Source organism: Balaenoptera acutorostrata, chromosome 13, assembly GCF_949987535.1.
Source record: "Balaenoptera acutorostrata chromosome 13, mBalAcu1.1, whole genome shotgun sequence".
NCBI classification, from domain to species: domain Eukaryota; kingdom Metazoa; phylum Chordata; class Mammalia; order Artiodactyla; family Balaenopteridae; genus Balaenoptera; species Balaenoptera acutorostrata.
The window spans coordinates 38,033,208-38,051,964 of NC_080076.1; positions in this window are offsets into that span (position 1 = coordinate 38,033,208).

Below are 18,757 nucleotides of genomic sequence, written 5' to 3' on the forward strand. Positions count from 1 at the left end.
TTGTATTTATATATATATATATATAAAATCCTTGTATTCTCTCATGCCAAAAGTTAATTCTTCAATTATATAAAAATATGGGCCTCAGCACTTTAATTCATTATAACCAATGCAATGCATTTCTTCTTTATAATATTTGTCACTCTCTTAATAGTACAATTGTAGGTACACCTATTTATTTAGGGTCTCTCTATAAGTTTCATACGATCAGAGTCTAGTCTGAAATTTTTTTTTAATTTTTTAAATTATTAATGCAATATAATGGTATTAAATCTCAGGGGTATGAGCTAATTTTTTTCCTCAAAGGAAAACCCTGTCATCTCTCTTTCCAGTCATAAATTCAGGAGATATGTTGGGACTAACTTCAGCTTTTATTGAATGAAGTTGTTATATTAATGGGGATAATGATATTCATCATGAATTTATTGAGCACCTATTATGTGTAAGATTCTGGGTTTTAAAGAACTAACACATTTTCAACCTAATCACGAATTTGAATAATACAACATAGAACAAATTTGAAGAATGTTATGGGTTAAATTGGGCCTCAAAGAGGGAGATATGTTGTAATTTTAATCCCCAGTATCTATAAATGTGACCATATTTGGAAATATTTGGTCTTTGTAGATGTACTCAAGTTAAGATGAAGTCATACTGGGTTAAAGTAAGTCCGAATCCAATATGACTGATGTCCTCGTGAGAAGAGAAGAGAATGCCATGTGAAGACAGAGGCAGCAATTGGAGTTATACCTCTGGAAGGCAGGGGACACCAAGGATTATCTGCAACCACCAGAAGCTGGCAAAGCATGGAATAGATTCTCCCTCAGAGCTTCTAGTGAGAATCAACCCTGCTGACACCTTGATTTCAGACTTCTAGACTCTAAAAGTGTGAGAAAATAAATTTCTATTGTTTTTTGTCACCAAGTTTTCGTACCTTGTTACAGCAACCCTAGGAAACTAATACAAAGAGTTAGTGTGTTGCAGTGGAATTTATCCTTGAGCAAAAGACAGATGGGAGTGTGCATTCCAGTTCTTCTACTCAATGTCTGTGTGCCTGGGCAAGTTACTTAACCAACTCTGCTAATTAATTTCTTCATTTATAAGATAAAGACTGTTATACATACTCTAAAACTTATTATGAGGATTAGAGATAAATTTTAAGATATCTAATAATGTCTGCCAGTGATATGTATTCAATAAATTGTCATCATTGTTACTCATTACCAAAAGCATTTCACTGTTTTTAATTGTAATATTGCTTAAGATCAGAGTCAAAAGGTATATTACTTCACTTTTAGTTTACATCACCTATACTACTGGAATGTGCACATTTCAGCTACTCAATAAATAAGTTTTTGATTGATGTAATGGTTTTGAAAGTATTGCAAAGGTGAACAGCAGATGCCTAAGCTGTCCTCTTTCTTCATGTTTAAAAAAATATATGGGTGAAAAGGATTGATCTGTCAGTATCAATGTGCTTGAAATTTATAAAAATATAAAACCCTTTAGGAAAAGCATAGAAAGGCTTCAGCTGTACCTTGAACAGGAAGCATATGACACAGAAGGCACCTTTTGGAAAGTGGTGTGCTCCATTCTCATTGTCTGTCCAAGAAACCAGACAGTGATTGTTCTTTGAAGTATCAGTATCTGTCCATACCTTTTCAGCCATGTCTCTGGAAATTAGAAAGTCGAGTGAAATTGAACATTTGTTAGTAGTGCTTGCTTATTTCCCCCTTTATGAATATGATATTTAATATGCATTGGGGAGGCTTCCTGCCCCATCTTGACTGATCACCTGTAAACTACCAGGGACAATTCCTGTTGGTGAATGAGAAACATAAACTCGTTTATCTTTATATCATATCTGTTTCAAATTAAAGTCAAAATATGGAGTCTGCACACTAAAATGGTTCTACTGTGGAGCAATGTGGCTATAAAACAGCATGCTAACAAGCAAGACATGATGAATGGAATACAATAAACTGCCATGATTTCCATTTCTACCCCCCAGCTCATCTCAGGACTCTCACCTATTGGGGACACAATAACAACACTCCAGGGAGCCCAGTAAACCACCTTGAGGGCAACGATCCTCAGCTTGCCCAAGGCAGTTGTTCAGCCAAGCCAAGATGAGAAATATTGGACCACATGATACATCATATAGACACATCTTCTCCCACTGTATTTGAATGCATATCCTGATAACCACAAAAGGTACACAATACTGGTATGGGTGAGAGCAATGTTAGGACAAGGAGTGCCTTGGGATGGCATGATGCAAAAGACAGAAGGAATAAAGACTAGCAACTTCTTCAAACCTCCTAAGAACAGCGGGCCAAGGGTGAGTGATTCATCTCTTTCCTATCTTTAAAGGCACTGTTTTAACAAAGAACAGGAGAGTTATTACTTTGGAGACATTTTAAGTTTGAAAAGAACCCCCAACAAAGGTCAAACCAATTTAATAAGCTCCCTTTTTTGGATTCCAATCATACTCTATAGGAGCTTGAGACTTGGGAAATGTGAAATACATGGGGTAAGTCTTCTTATAAAATACTTCACTGTGCTACACATTTTTTAATAATGTAGGTCAAGTTCCAAGTTTTGTGTAGGTAGGAGGATTGAAGTTGGTCATTCACACTGTGCCATAAGGAGTCCATCTTTCCCACTTCCCTAGGCCTCTCACAATCTAAACTCTCCAATCATATTTCCCCTTCATCTCTAAAATGTGCACTTCTCTGACCAATTTCTTCATTTTCCTAGAATATTAACATTATCTTTTCATTGGATAATGAAACATTATTATTATTATTATTGCATTGACCTTATGTTCAAGTTTTGTCTAGTAAATAAAGGAAGAAAGGAAGGAAGGGAGGAGAAAAAAAGAAAGCTCTTTGTTAACAGAGAGCAGTCTCAGTATCTAGTAGACTCCCAAGAAAAACTTTAAATAATTGATGGCAAATACAGCAACTTACTAGAAAATCAAATAAATATTCTATTGATTTTATTTGTGGGTCGAGTAGAGTGAGGGTTATCAAGAATTCATATCAAAAAATATAGTGATTTGGGCAGTTTCCCTTCTAGCCAAGATGGAATAATAGCAACCAGATTTACCTTTCTAATTTTAAAATTAATTCTCAGTCACATCAGTCATATTTTAAGTGATTAATGGCCAATTATGGCTGGTGGTGAAGGCTACCCTCTTGGACAGTGAAGATATGGAACATTTCCATCACCTCAGAAGGTATATTGTACAGTGGGTGAAGTTTACTATATAATTAAAAGTGTAAGAAACTTGGCTGCTAGTTTGAACTCTGCCTTGAAGTTGAATAAATCTAAGTTCACCCAAGCTGTCCTATTTTTTTCATAATAAATTAATATAATTTTTCCTTTATAAGATTCCTTTCTGATCCTAGCATCTATGATTCTATGAAGTCACTGTGTATTATTGGGAAAATACCTGTGGGTAACTCGGGACACCAACATGGGTCTGTCATGTCATATTTTGTGAACATTTACCTCCTCTTTCATATTTACATGGGTTGATAAGTAAATAACTTCACTGTACCTTCCTTGCCCATCTAAGCCATCACCCATTTTCAAGGTAGAGTACTTGGAAGAGCAGAGACAATGTGGTGGGTAAATGACAATTGAGACAAACTTATGCTAAGAGTTAGTGAGGAGTTGGATCATCTTTCCCCTCAAGTTATTCTCTCTTTTTGGAATGATCCTTCTCTACCAGGCTCTCTCACTACAACCCCCTTACTTTCTTCCCAATGAATATGACTTTCACCAGGTAATTCCTATTCAGCTTCAGTATCCAGCTCAACCATCATTGCCTCCAGTACACAAGGAGGACTTTACTAATGCTCTAGACTGAGTCAGCTTCACATTGTTACTTCTTTTTTATTAAACAACCATTACAGTTCTTGTTAAATAATGTGTACTTAAAACATCTGACACAGGTTGTTAGGTTGAAGAGATCAGTGATATTATTTGCCTGGAACCTCTCTATCCCTGATGTCTGTCCCTGGTCCTGTTACACAGTGAATAGCTAATATATTTGTGTTGATTACATAAAAAACAGAACTTATATACCACTGGATATGGTGAAACACTCCTAAAGAGAACCACTGGGGCTTAAAGTCATCATAATATGCTTCTACACATTTGTTGAGATTTTACATAGCTCTCCTAACTTTCAGTCATTTTGTCTCCTGGGTTCTCATGAGCCCCTGTCAATATCTCTATTATAGCACTTACTGCCCCAAAGTGTAAGTTCTTTTTTTAATGTACAGTGATATGAACTTGTCAAAGGTTACTGATTATATTGTTTTTTGTAATCCCTTAGCTATGGGATCTAATAAGGTATATTAGAAGCTCAGTAAATGTTAATTCACAAGATTTATGAAATATAATGTTATTTGCCATTTCTAGTTTGAAAAGAAAAGCTCAGGACAATTCACAAAACTTTTGTGATGCACTTGACTTCAGAGACTGACCAAAATACTTGATTTCAGAAGCAGACCAAAACACAAAAGCTCAGTTTTCACACAATTTATGTGGCTGGCTAATGTTGCCAGAGATAGGTCAATTTCAGAAATTTACACTCTTAAATTAAAAATCTGAACAGGAATTTGTGTGCTCTAGGGGAACACAGAAAGCCATGAGTTAAACATGGATTCTTCATGAGCCGTCATTTATCTTCAGAGTTTTCAGGGAAAAGTTAAACTTCTGCCCTCAGTCCAGTGGTTGATTTTTTAATGTGTGGTAATCTCTTCAGTTTTATTTTTAAGCACTCTAAGTCATTTCATTAACATTTGAGGGACTTCCCTGGCGGTCCAGTGGTTAAGACTCCACGCTTCCACTGCAGAGGGCACGGGTTCAATCCCTGGTCGGGGAAATAAGATCCCGCATGCTGCTCAGCCAAAAAAAAACAAAAAAAAGAAATTTATTCATATGGGTTTTGCTTATTCATCTAGTGATAAACTATTGAAGATGAACATCACAGTGCAAAGATATCTTATTTGATGAAATTAGTTCAAAATGTCTTGATGAACTAGATGAGACTTAAGGGCTTGAATGATGGGTAAGATTTGGGTTGATAGTCTTGATATACCTTAGAACCATCCCTTAATTACAAAATATATTTGTCACACTTTTGTTCTTTCTTACATTAGAATTATCTCATAGTTTTAAGTGAATAAACCTGATCTTCCAATTTATTTGTAAACCCTTTAAATGCCAGTCCCTTGCCATCTTTTCTCTCACATCTCTTAAGTTACTTAACAGAGGAGGCATTTATTTAGTCAATGATTGTTAAACAGTATAAAACACCTATCTTCCATCCATGTTAGGGTCCATTAGGATTGGACCTTCCCAGGTCCAATTGTATCTTCATATCATACCCATGAGAGGCTAATATTCTAAAAGAATAGAGAATGTGATCACCCTGTATTTTGAGATATTTGGCTAGTTGAACCATGAAGAGAATCTGACATTTCTGTGGACCAAACCAAATATCAGAGCACTCCTCTAATAATTCAATGAACATACTGATATCACCAAGTTCAAAGTTTAGCTATTCATTTATCCATTCATTAGTTTTAGAGTACCTATCATGTGCCAGGTATTGAACGTTCAAGGAAGAAATCTTTATCTGTAGTCAAAGGAAAGGGATAATTGGCAGGAAGTTGGGAAATGAGAGTAAGGAAAATAAAATGAGAATTCCAATTTCTTAGGTTTTTTGTGAAGACTACATGAGATGTCGATATAAAAATTAGCACAGTGAGGAGCACATTGTATATATTTCACACATGGTACCAATCATTACCATGAAGTGATGGGGCCGAGCTGGAAAATCTCTGCATTCTACAGTTTTGTGATTCAGTATCACAGATTGGTATATAACTGGAAAGAATATTCTCCAGAGTTCAGCTTGCATTTTTTATCCTTAGTTTTACCTCTCTGGGGAGAAAAATGCCTTCTCTGCTCAGTTAAGCCCATTTGCTAGATTCTGAATATTATGCAATCTCACATTCAACACTTATCCTTAAGGAAACAAATGGAATTCACATAAGCAATGTTTCCACTTGAAGCATTGTCTTCATTTAGCCCTTTTGAAAACTTGCGTGTAGATGGAGTAGATAGTGTAGGGGGATCAGCAAAGGCTGATTGGAGAAGTGACTATAAGCAGATTCTCTTTTGGTAGGTGAAGTCAGTTGTGGGGAATTGCCCATCAAATAGCTTTAAGCACTGTTACCATCCAAAGCCACAAGGTTCTTGATATATGCCCTGAAAGACTTAAATGTGTCTGCTAGTCTGGAAACAGCATGGGCTGCATTCTACTCACCCTTTGAGAATAGGTCTTTTAAAAAATGTGTTGCCTTCTGATTGAACATACTTTAAGCTGATTTGTTATGCTCCAGACGTCCAGGGTTTTCCATGGGGAATGATAAGAATTCCAAAGAGAAAGTGAGGGCAGCTAACACCTGCATTCTGGCTCTGGCATTACCTCAGCTATCTTGAGCAAGTCATTCATCCTCTATGACTCTCAGTTCCTTGAGGTATCAGTAGGTCTCTCCTTCCCTCCTCTTCCCACAGAGAGAAACTTTAAACCCCCATTCTTAAGCAATGCAACCAAATAGGAAAGAAGTGCAGGCCAAAGTTCTCAGGCATTAAATGTATATCTAGATTTATATAATATTAAATCTCATTTAAAAACATATCATTTTCCTAAATTTGTAAGGGTATTGTACTTTTATTACTAGTCTTTTTTTTATGCATAAAAATTTTATGGCCAGGCTGGCTTCTGTTTGATAAACATTGGCTTATAAGCTATGATTAAAAAGCAAATTTTGGCCAACTCAATATTGAAGGACAAGGACAAAATTGGTGGATTGACACTACCTGAGTTCAAAGCTTACTATAAAGATACAGTAATCAAGACAGTATGGTATCAGTGAAAGAACAGACAAATAGATCAATGGAACAGAACAGAGGGCCCAAAAATAGACACACAAATATAGCCAAATAATCTTTGACAAATGAACAAAGGCAATACAATAGAGAAAAGATAGTCTTGTCAACAAATGGGGCTGGAAAACCTGGACAGCCACATGCAAAAAACACAGACCCTTCACAAAAAATAACACAAAATGGATCACGGACCTAGATGCAAAACAAAATTTCTAGAAGATGACATAGGAGAAACCCAGATGACCTTGGATTTGGTGATGATTTTTAGATACAACACTAAAAGCAAGATCCATGAGAAAAAGAATTTATAAGCTGGACTTCATTAAAATTAAAAATTTCTATTGTGCAAAAGATACTGTCAAGAGAATGAAAAGACCAGGCATTGCCTTGGAGAAAGTATTTGCAAAAGTCATAGCTGATAAAGGACTATTATCCAAAATAAAAAGAACACTAAAAATTCAACAGTAAGAAAATAAACAACCCAATTAACAAATAGGCCAAAGACATTAACAGATACTTCACCAAAGAAGATGTACAAATGACAGTTGAGCATATGAAAAGATGCTTCACATTATATGTCACCAGCAATGTGATACTACTACACACCTATTAGAACTGTCAAAATCCAGAATGCAGAAAACCCCAAATGCTGGTAAGGAGGTGGATCAACAGGAACTCTCATTCCTTGCTGGAAAGAATGCAAAATGGAATAGCCACTTTGGAAGACAGTTTGGCAGTTTCATACAAAACTAAACATACTTGTACCATACAATTAAGCAATCATGCTTCTTAGTATTTACCCAAATGAGTTGAAAACTTATGTTCACACAAACCCTGCACACAGAAGTTTATAACATCTTTATTCATAATGGTCCAAACTTGGAAGCCACCAAGATGTCCTTCAATAGGAGACTGGATAAATAAACTGTGGTATATTCAGAAAACAGAATATTACTCAGTGACAAAACGAAAAGAGCTGTCAAGCTATGAAAAGACATAGAGGAAACTTAAATGAATATTACTAAGTGAAAGAAGACAATCTGCAAATGTTATATACTGTATTAATCCAACTACATGACATTCTGGAAAAGGCAAAACTATGGAGACAGTAAAAACATCAATATTTGCCAAGCGTTAGGAGGGAGCAAGGGAGGGATGAATATGTAGAGCACAGAAGAATTTTAGGGCTGTGAAACTACCCTGTATGATACTATATGATGGATGTATGTCATTATGCATTTATCCAAATCCATAGAATGTACAACACTGAGTGAACTCTAAGGGTAAACTATTGTCTTTGTGTGATGATGATGTGTCAGTGTATTTAATCAATTGTAAAATATGTACCTCTCTGGTGGGGGATGTCGATAATGGGGGATGCTAAGCATGTGTGGGACAGGAAGTATAAGAGAAATCTCTGTATCTTCTGCTCAATATTGTTGTGAACCTACAACTGCTCTAAAATAGTAAAGTGTATTTAGAAACAAAATCAAAACCAAAACAAAACAAAACAAAACAAAATGACCATGGAATATGGGCCCCATTGGCTCTGTCACTGCTGTATGACTTTTCTACAGGGCTTAGGCCTTCCTACCAAGGAGTTCACAATAAAAATACTGTTGAGAATGGTAACACAGTAAAGTTCATATCAAGAGTTTATCTATCCAAATGTGGATTAACTTGAGTCAGTAGAAAGAACAAATGAGGATAAGAGGTCTGGGTTGGGCACTACAGTTTGAATGGCCCTATATTAATAAGGGTTTCCCAGAGAAACAGAATCAATAGAATTAGTTCATTTTAAAGAACTGGCTCATGCAACTGTAGAGGCTTGGTGAATCCAAAATCTGACGGAGGAAGTGGTCAGGCCGGATAGTCAAGAAAGAGTAGCAGTTCAAGTCCAAAGGCAGTCAGCTGTAGAACCAGGAAGAGCCAATGTTGCAGATAAAATCCAAAAAGTAGTCTACTGGAGAATTTCCTCTTTCTCGAAATGGTCATTTCTTTTTTCAGGTCTTCAGATGACTGGATGAGGCCCACCCACATTATGGAGAGCAATCTGCTTTACTCAAAGTCCACTGATTTAAATACAAATTAAAGATAAAAACACCAGGATAATGTTTGACCACATATCTGGGTACTGTCACCCAGATAAGTTGACACATAAGAATAATAATCACAGCCTCAAGTAACAGGAAGCAATTGTTGAATTTGGTGAAATCATAAATAATGGGAGAGTCGAGAGATACCATACCTACTTTGTGGTTTTGTTAAATGCCAGGAATATTCATAGGAATGTACTCTCTACAAGGATAGGGAAAGAAAATGAAACTTCATTTCTTCAGCCAAATATTATTTAGAACTTATTTTTCTTTAGAGAGGAGATACCTGCATCATTGAAAACAGAGCCTTTTTCAATGCCTGAATATTAAATTTCAGCATGCGTGACTAGACATGGATACCTTCCTTCTCTTTCTATTCAATGTGTTCTTAGAAATAAATACATAGGGAGCTAATGGGCAGATGAAAGGCAATCAGACAATAAATAAAATAAGTTAAACAACTTCTCTTTATCCCTTTGCATTTTTTAAGTATTACATATTTAACTGTATTTCTTCCAATCCTTAGCATTGCTGGCTCTTTCTTACCATTCATGTTTCAGGCTAAATGTCACCCCTTCAGAGAAGTCTTCTTGCTCCCTAATAAAAAGGTGTATCCCAATTCCTTTGGGTCCCATGAGGCTCTTTTATTTATATTATAGCAAATATCACTGACCCACACAATGCATACAGTCTGACTCAGAGAAATACAAGTTCCTTGGGGGCAGTAGGCACCTCATGTGTGTCTCCTTCACTGATGTATGTCCAGGATCTGGAGTATTATCTGGAACATAGCAAACATGTAACATTCAACTAGTGTATAGGAATTTGAAGTTTGGAGTCCAGTGAGATATTTTCATGCCATTTTGTGTAAAGATTTATGCTCTAAACCTGTAAATTGATAAAGAGATGACTTTGTGGAAAAATGTAAAGTTGTGCCTTTGAAAAAATTATCTCCAACCAGCCAACTGCAAGGTACACAACATCGGTCCATACAAATCCAGGCCGAAACAGAGCTAATTCTCAAACACTTCTTTTGGAGGTGAGGTAATTGCAGTCCACAGGGGCTAAGTAACTTCCTATAGGTTGATTTGATGGAAAGGTAACTGTAAAACTTCAGAGCAATCAACAATAGAAAGAACTGTTTTGCTATATGGTACATACAGCTAAAATAGATTTTAGAATAGTATTTTCAAACCAGGTTCTTCATAACTTTATTCCACTCAGAGATTTCCAATGCAGTATCAAAACAAAGTTCTGAGGACAACATTTAAAAAAAAAGCTTTACAATTTAAACCTGCCTTCTTTTTGAAAGTAATGCCTACTATACAACATGCATAGTAACGTACAATTTATTCAACCCCTGATAGCTGGCTTCCACTTCCACAACTCTTGGATAGTTTACCGACAAAAGAAAAGATAATAATGCTTGACTTTTTAAGGCAATATAATCCAATAAAATTGTAAATGAAAGATTTTTAGAAGTATGAAGTCTTTTGAAAATAATATAAAGTGCTTGAGAAAAGAGGCAATATGAATCCAAAGAAACTCTTATGAAATAAAGGTCAGAATCAAGATTTAGTTGGCCTTCATATTATCAAACACAAAACCCTGAAACATAAAGCAAAATTCTCAGAAAGACTCTAGTTCATTAGGTTATTTCGGAATGCTCTGTACTGATAGAGGTTCCAATCCCCACTGAAGGAAAATCCAGTCCCGTTTCACTTAAGGTATCCCAATTTCTCTTATAGTCTGCATATTTCAGGATCCCACATTTCAAGAGACAAAGGGAGAAACTGTTTGCTCTGAGGAGGGCAAAAACAAGCTTAATATATCAAATTCACAGAAGAATTTCAAGTTATAAAAGCCACTCGTATGGGAATGAGTTTTTGAAATTGCTTAATATGAAGGATGTTTGAGGATAGTGGAATATTTAACTTCAAGAAGAAAAGATTAGGGATTTTTTGATAGTTTTCTTCAAATATATAGGAAAGTGATTAGATTTATTCTGAATGTATCTATTGGTCACAGAGCAGTCAGAAGTGGAAACAATACATGGGCAATACAGCAATTTCAACTTAATATAAGAAAGACAATAAATGGAGCTGCAATTGGATATATTGAGTTGTCCATCCCTAGAAAGTTAAAAACAAAGCAAATATTAATGTGATCCTCAATACTGCAGTAGATCAATCCTTAGGTGAGTAGTTGAGCCAAATGAACTCCATGGTACTTTCTTGAGGTTTAATGAATTCTGTTGAGATTCTTCTACACTTAAGGTGACATTTGGAGCTAGATGCCAGCTCCATGATTTGTAGGTACAGAATGGTTTTGGAGCTCTTCAAATTACATCTCAGCCAAAGTCTTAACATTCCCATTAATTATTAAAAATAAAGCTACCTGATGTACTGTAACATATATGAACTCTCCTGATTTAATCAATACACTCTGAAGTGATTATTCACAACCTCCAAAGATATCTTATTCCATCATTGCATTATTGCAATTTTTATACATGATTTTCTTAGTCTGATGAACTTGAGCAAGTAAACTCACCTTCCTGAGTCTCAGTTTTCTCATCTATACAATGAAAGATTTATGTTCCAATTTCTGTGCATCAAGTGAAAGCCTAGTTGCCAACAAAAGCTCACCAACTATTTAGGGAAAACTACCATGGTTCAGTTTTAGACCTCTGTTTAGGAATTCCTCGCAGTGTCAGTTTATGACACAAGAATACAAGTCTCATTAGGTTATAATCAAATCTTGTTTTTAACCACAAACTGTATTACCCAGCATGATCACTCATCTTATTCACTAGACTTGGTTCTGAATGACTTTTAACTATTTCCAAAAATTAAATCCATCTGCAAGAGATGAAGATTTACCACTATTGAGGTGTTTAAAAAAAGTACTACAAAAAAAAAAAAAAAAAAAAAAGCTTTGAAGAAAATTCCAAAAGAAGAGATCAAACAGTGGTCTGAGCTATAGCAACATCATTAAAATAATTGTATATTTGCCCAATGGACAACAATTATTTGAGAGTGTAAGTTCTGATATGACAAAAAATGGTGACATAGCATATTTCATTCACAAAAACATTAAGGAACAATACAAAGCAGCATGTGGGAGAGGTATAACATAATAAAACTTACAAAAGTCCAGAGGAGGGGGAGGGGGAATGCCTTTATATGGACTAATCAAAGGAGGTTAAATGGGAAAGATAAAATCTGCCTAGACTTTGAAGGGTATACAGATTATTAACCTCTATTCTTATCTGAATTTTAAAAATTATTTCATCAGAAAGTATTAGTTGGTACTACTAGTTAACTTTCACTTAGAAAAAAAGTTGACTTCTGAGGGACTAGAACAAAAGGCAGTTGACCTTTGTCTTGGCAGAGGTCTGAAAGGGCCAAGAGAGAAGCCACAGTCGGAGTAGACTGAAGTGGATAGACTACCAAAGGGATGGCCCTCTCTCTGCCTCCTAAGCAACATGTCCAGTTCTCTCACCTATAAAGGCCAGCGTCTTCTTAAGGAAGTAAAATCCTACCCACCACCAAACATCACCACCAAGTATGCCAACAAACAACATCAATAAGAAACTGAATCAGGGTCTACTTTTCCTGTCAGGAAGGCAAGACAAGACTCCAAAGACCCAGTTACATGTTGGCCTAACTTAAATAGTGATTTGGTTCTTAATCCCTGTTTACCTACCCCAATTTATAGTTTTCTGTATTTTTTTTTCCTAAAAAGATGCTATGGATCCGGACTCTCAATTCTGACTTTTATAACGATGCCAGAAAAATAGCTATTAAATGACAAGATTATCAGGACATTTAAAAACATTGAGATGGGTTAACACAAGGAGGCTGGTGATGATGAAAATGATCTTTCCTCAGAAGTGTCACTCAGGCGAAATCTACTTATTCTTTCTATGTCTCAGCAGGGATGGGAATGTCAGTAAACTGGTGCGTCAAATGTTTGCAAATCTCTAAGTGTTCTAAAGGTCATTTGCAATCCACATGGCTTGGCATTTTCCTTCCAGAACACTAATAGAAATAATTTAATTAACTCTTCCAAAGAAACATAATCAGACTTAATTGGAATTTATGCCAATCAAGATATTTGAGTCTAGGATCTGGATAACTGAAAAATAAATGATAAAAAAAAAAAAAACACTTGATAGCTGGTGTCAGTAAGTTAAGGTTAAGTACTTGAAAAGGAGATCAGAATTAACCTATAAGAGTTTGTACTTCATAAGAATTCAGTTTAGCACTCTGGTAAGTTTTTCTTGGCCCCTTTCCCCAAGCTCTTAAGCTGTAGAAAATATGTCAAAAATGAGTCAATAACAAAGCTTGCCTCTGAAGTGGAAGCTTGACAACAAATACTGTCCAGCTGTCATTGTTTAAGCTGCAGTTTACTTATGAGCAATTGAATCTCATTATTTCAGCGAACTTATGTTTTACTGCAGTGAGAAGCCAAAAAAATAATAATTTAAACTGTGTTTTGTTTTGTTTTTTTCCTTGCACTTCAGACTTCAGTGATACAGAAAACATTGAGCTCTCAAGAAAACAAAAATGTCTTTAACCAAGAAGAATATCCCAGGGACTTCCCTGGTAGAGCAGTTGTTAAGAATCCTCCTGCCAATGCAGGGGACATGGGTTTACGCTCTGGTTGGGGAAGATCCCACATGCCGCAGAGCAACTAAGTTTGTGCACCACAACTACTGAGCCCATGTGCCACAACTATTGAAACCCACGCTCCTAGAGCCTATGCTCCACAACAAGAGAAGCCACCACAATGAGAAGCCCGCACACCACAATGAAGAGTAGCCCCCACTCGCTGCAACTAGAAAAAGCCCACGTACAGCAATGAAGACCCAACACAGCCATAAATAAATAAATAAATAAATAAATAAATAAATAAATAAACAAACAGAATATCCCAGGGATGATAACTAGGTCCTGTGAACCTAGAAGATAGGGGAGAAAAATTAACATTTTAGCCAGATCTTTATCATCCATATAGGTAGTTATTTAGAGACTGATTGTTACCGTATAGAAAATAAACAATGGATATTTCTAATATGTGTTTGGCAGAAAAATGCAAGGCATCTTATACCTTTTTATAAGATTTGTCTTGCTAAATAACTAAGAATGGTTATTAATAATAACAAAACTACTATAAATTGATTAAGGTAATATGTTAAATTATTTGCAGGAATTCTCTCTTTTAAGTGTTACCAAAACACTGTGTTTCTACAGGTGAGAAAACTGAGACTCAGAAATATAAGTAATTTGCTCGAGGCTACCCAGCTAGTGAATGGAATTACACTGCTGTCTTAGTAAGTTGCAATACAATGCAAACTGGATAAGAGTGAAAAAAAAAAAAAAAAATGGAAGAATGTACTATTATTTCATGAATCTGAGCAGTCAATGCAAATGTATTCTCGGTATGCCAAACACATTTTTGGGATTCAGGCTCTTTCCTTGATACATTTTCATCTTTGTGATCTTCATTCTTAACTCATTTCCTACATGATGGCAAAGATGGCTGTAGCATCCTAGGATATATCTGCAGAAGTAAACATTACATACCCTCAGAGATGCAAAGAAATAAAAGTATATTGCATGTATAACTGCTCTAATTTTGTTCTGGAGTCTCCATTAATGCTGAAAGTGTCATTTTCTTCAACTCTACACACACCTATTAAAAATACCACAGTCTCTGCCACTTTATTTTATTTTTTTAAATAAATTTATTTATTTATTTATTTATTTATTTATTTATTTATTTATTTTTGGCTGCATTGTGTCTTCATCACTGTGTGCGGGCTTTCTCCAGTTGTGGCAAGTGGGGGGTACTCTTTGTTGTGGTGCACGGGCTTCTCATTGTGGTGGCTTCTCTTGTGGTGGAGCACAGTCTCTAGGCACATGGGCTTCAGCAGTTGTGGCATGGGGGCTCAGTAGTTGTGGCTCGCAGGCTCTAGAGCACAGGCTCAGTAGTTGTGTCTCTGCCACTTTAAACCAATCTATTTCAAGGTATTTCAAGGTGTTGCAGATAAACATTTGATTAAATTTGAGGTTCAAACATTTCTCCCAACTCAGAGATTGGCCCACGTATTTCCTCCTACCACATATGGTGACTGTGTATGGGCAAAGCTCATGCATCCCATGGAAATGGGTAGATGTGGCTGGTTTGCCTGCCATTTTCATTGGCCTTTCAGGGATGTCCTTTGCTTCAAGGCCATTGGCTCTTGACTCCCAGATCCCTCATGCCTCACTTACCAAGGCTTACTCCACATTATACCCATGCTGGGAAAATAGTCACACAATCTGGTTCTGTTCCCTTTCACCAGAGATGTTCTTCCATTGTGCTACTTCCACCCAGTGTTTGTCCTAAGCACTGTGTGAGTCTCTATCCTCCACCAATTCTAAATGGTAGGAAAGCCCTCCCTGTTTTGAATTTTCTCCTCATCTTACATAATATTTTTAAAAGCATTTCCTTCCTTGGTTGAAACCTCAGCTGAGAGTGGAAAGCAATAACCATGCACTTCTCATTTCATGTCCTCCTCCCAGAATCTAAGGCCATTTTTAATTTCACTTTCATTTCTGAGATGAATTTCTTCTATGTCATATTCTCTCCTTTCCTGGGGGACAAAAATACCAAATGCAGCAAAGAAAAAAAACTGCATTAGGAAAAAGGGAAAACACATCATCAACCCTGTAGTGAAAATAGTTCCTCTTTCTTGATGGCTTTAGTAAAGTCATGACGTGACTCACGGAGACCCATATAGGGTCTATGCCCAATCTGAACTCACTATTGTGGAAAGGAAATGAAACACTGTCATTGGTCAGACCCAGGTTAAATGTTATATGGTATTGATGAGATAGAGATTAGGATATATCTCCATCCAAACATAAACACAGTTTAAAAGAGGAAAGTTTAGAAAGAAGTAAGTGATTTGTTACAGGCTATACATAATTATGCACTGTCTACATAGTGGATACAGGGGAATACCTCATTTTATAAATAATTTACATTAATTTCACTATACATACTTGGAAAAACACATAAACCTAGATCTATTTCCTATCTATCTATTTATCTATCTATCTATCTATGTATCCCTTTATATCTCAACAACTTGGTCTCTATTATCCTAAGGAAATGTAGTCCTCAGCCTAAATACAAAGCCAAAAATAAGTTAATCCAATGTCTCTGAGTGTCTAATGTCCCAAATTCTAGTGATTGGTAATTTAAGCAATTTTCAGTAGCAGATTTCACTATATGAGTTTTTTTTTTTTTTTTTCAAATTATACCTTAGATTTTCAGTCAAATTGCCAATAGGTCATCCTCCACCTCACACACCTCTGACATGCATGCATACCTAAGAGGCTGTTCTTCTGAATTCAAAAGCTCATACTCAAGGACAGAGTCAAAATGTCTACCTAAGTGATATTCTATCCTGAGTTGTGACAATAGCTTCAAATTGTGGTGTTATTTTTGTTTGTTTGTGTCTTTGTTTTGTTTTTGTACCTAAATTCCCTCCTCCATAGTACCTCATGAGCCCAAATGCCTTTTGCTCAATTATATGAGGTCTTCTAATACAATACCTTTATAAAACCTAAAAATCTTGAAACAACACATTTTTTTAAAATTGTGGTAAAATACACAAAACAGAAAATTTATCATTTTAAAGTGGACAGTTCAGTGATATTATGTCAACAAATTTTTAAAACTTTCAGATGGCACCTGAATAAAATATGTGTTGTTCAAAAAAAAAAACAAATTATATGAGGTCTTTCTACTGTCCTCAGGAAAGCAGCCAAAGTCCTGAGTCTAGCATTTAAGACCTTTTATAATCTGGACCTGATATACATTTCTTATTAACTAACATCTCTATACACCACTGGTTCTAAAAATGTAGGAAGTTTAGTATTGAATATCTTGCTAAAAATTAAGAATTCTGGGCTTCACTTGCTCTAGATTCTGATTCAAGAGGTTTAATATGGTCCAGAAATCTATAGCCAGGATGGACTATGTTCCACTGCAATAACAAACAAACCTCCAAATCTTAGGGGCATTGAACAATCAAAGTTGATTTTCTTCTTAACAAAATATACAACATAGGTCAGCTAGAGGCTCTTCTCCAGGATCAGGGCAAAACTGTTACCATTCACCTGAACTGAGGAAAGGAGAATGTGTTAAATTGCTCACTAGCTCTTAAACCTTCCACTCAGAAGTGACACTCATCTCATCTCTTTCGTTTATACTTCACTGGACAACATAGGTTCTGCGGTCGTATTTAAGCTGAAGGTGATAGGAACCATTTGGTGAATGATATTTATGCAGCTATTCTGAGGCCTTCATTTTGGGATGCAGGTGCCATAGTTTTTATTCTGAGCTAGCTTGTCCCCTAAAGGTTTCAAAACCTACATTTAATCTTCCTCTACACATTTGGATATCCATTACTGATGCTGTATTTGTCTTCCCTGTTTCTAGGTGCAAAAGAAATTCCAACTCTAAGTTTATCTTCTGAAACTAAGAAGTCGAAAGGCACTTTCTGCTTAATAATGTATTTGCTTTTACTATATTTTTTAATACTCAACTTGTTCAAAAATCGTTTAATGTATCTATAACATACATTATAATCTTATTTTTAAGAAAAAAAATAACTTTCAGCAATCAAATCAAGGCAAAAGAAATATAAAGGAAATTAACTTTATCTACTCAGCAGAATAAAACTACCAACAGATTATTTTCTGAAAATGTCTCTATAAATCAGTTGTTTGAACATCTTTTCTGTTTCTCCATTGGGACAATATCATAGTGATTGAGATTTCTGGGAGAGTATTGCCAATGCCTAATTAACTCATTAGGCTGTATGTTCAAAATGGAACAATGTAAAATAAAACAGTGTAAAATAAAAGGTAACACCTTTGCAATGCTAGTAATTTAACAGAACAAAAAAATGCTAAAATTCAAACCATATGTTTGTTATGTATATTTTAAGCTAATACTGAGACAAGCCTTTTCCATTAGAGAAGAATGAAAAGGTAGGTAGAGATTTTGCAGATATTTTGAAAGGGACTTTTGAGTATTTTCAAGGGTTTATATGTTATCAGCAGAGGATCTTAATTATTCCTAATTGCCACTTCAAATTGTGTGATGTCCTTGCTTTAACAAAGGTATATCACTAATAATACTTTAAAATTTCAAACTATGATTAGCCCGTTGTTCAAATCATGATTGCAATAATGAGGGTGAGAATAAAAATGTTAATGAGTAAGAAAATAAGGAGAGAAAATATATACTGTGCTAACTGAGAAAAAGTTTTAGCAAATAGAGGAGGAAACAATAAAATTGAAGTGGATGTGTTTATGTTGTGAAAATTGTCTGATGGGAAAAGCTGAGCTACTACTGGTAAACTAAGGTGGACAGAGAGAGAATACGGTCTGTGCATGATCCATATGAGAGAAAAAGTTGGTTGTAATATAGGAACATATGAGTCAGACAACTTACATAACACAGGGCAAGGGAAAAGGGAAGAATGAAATTACTTGCTTGCTTTTTAAAATAATGCATCTGAGTGGGACTTGAGCTCCTGAGATAACAGGAGTAGGGCTGGGAAGTGGAAGGCAGAAAAAGAGAAAAATGGAAAACGGAAAAACAGGATTAGCAATAATCCA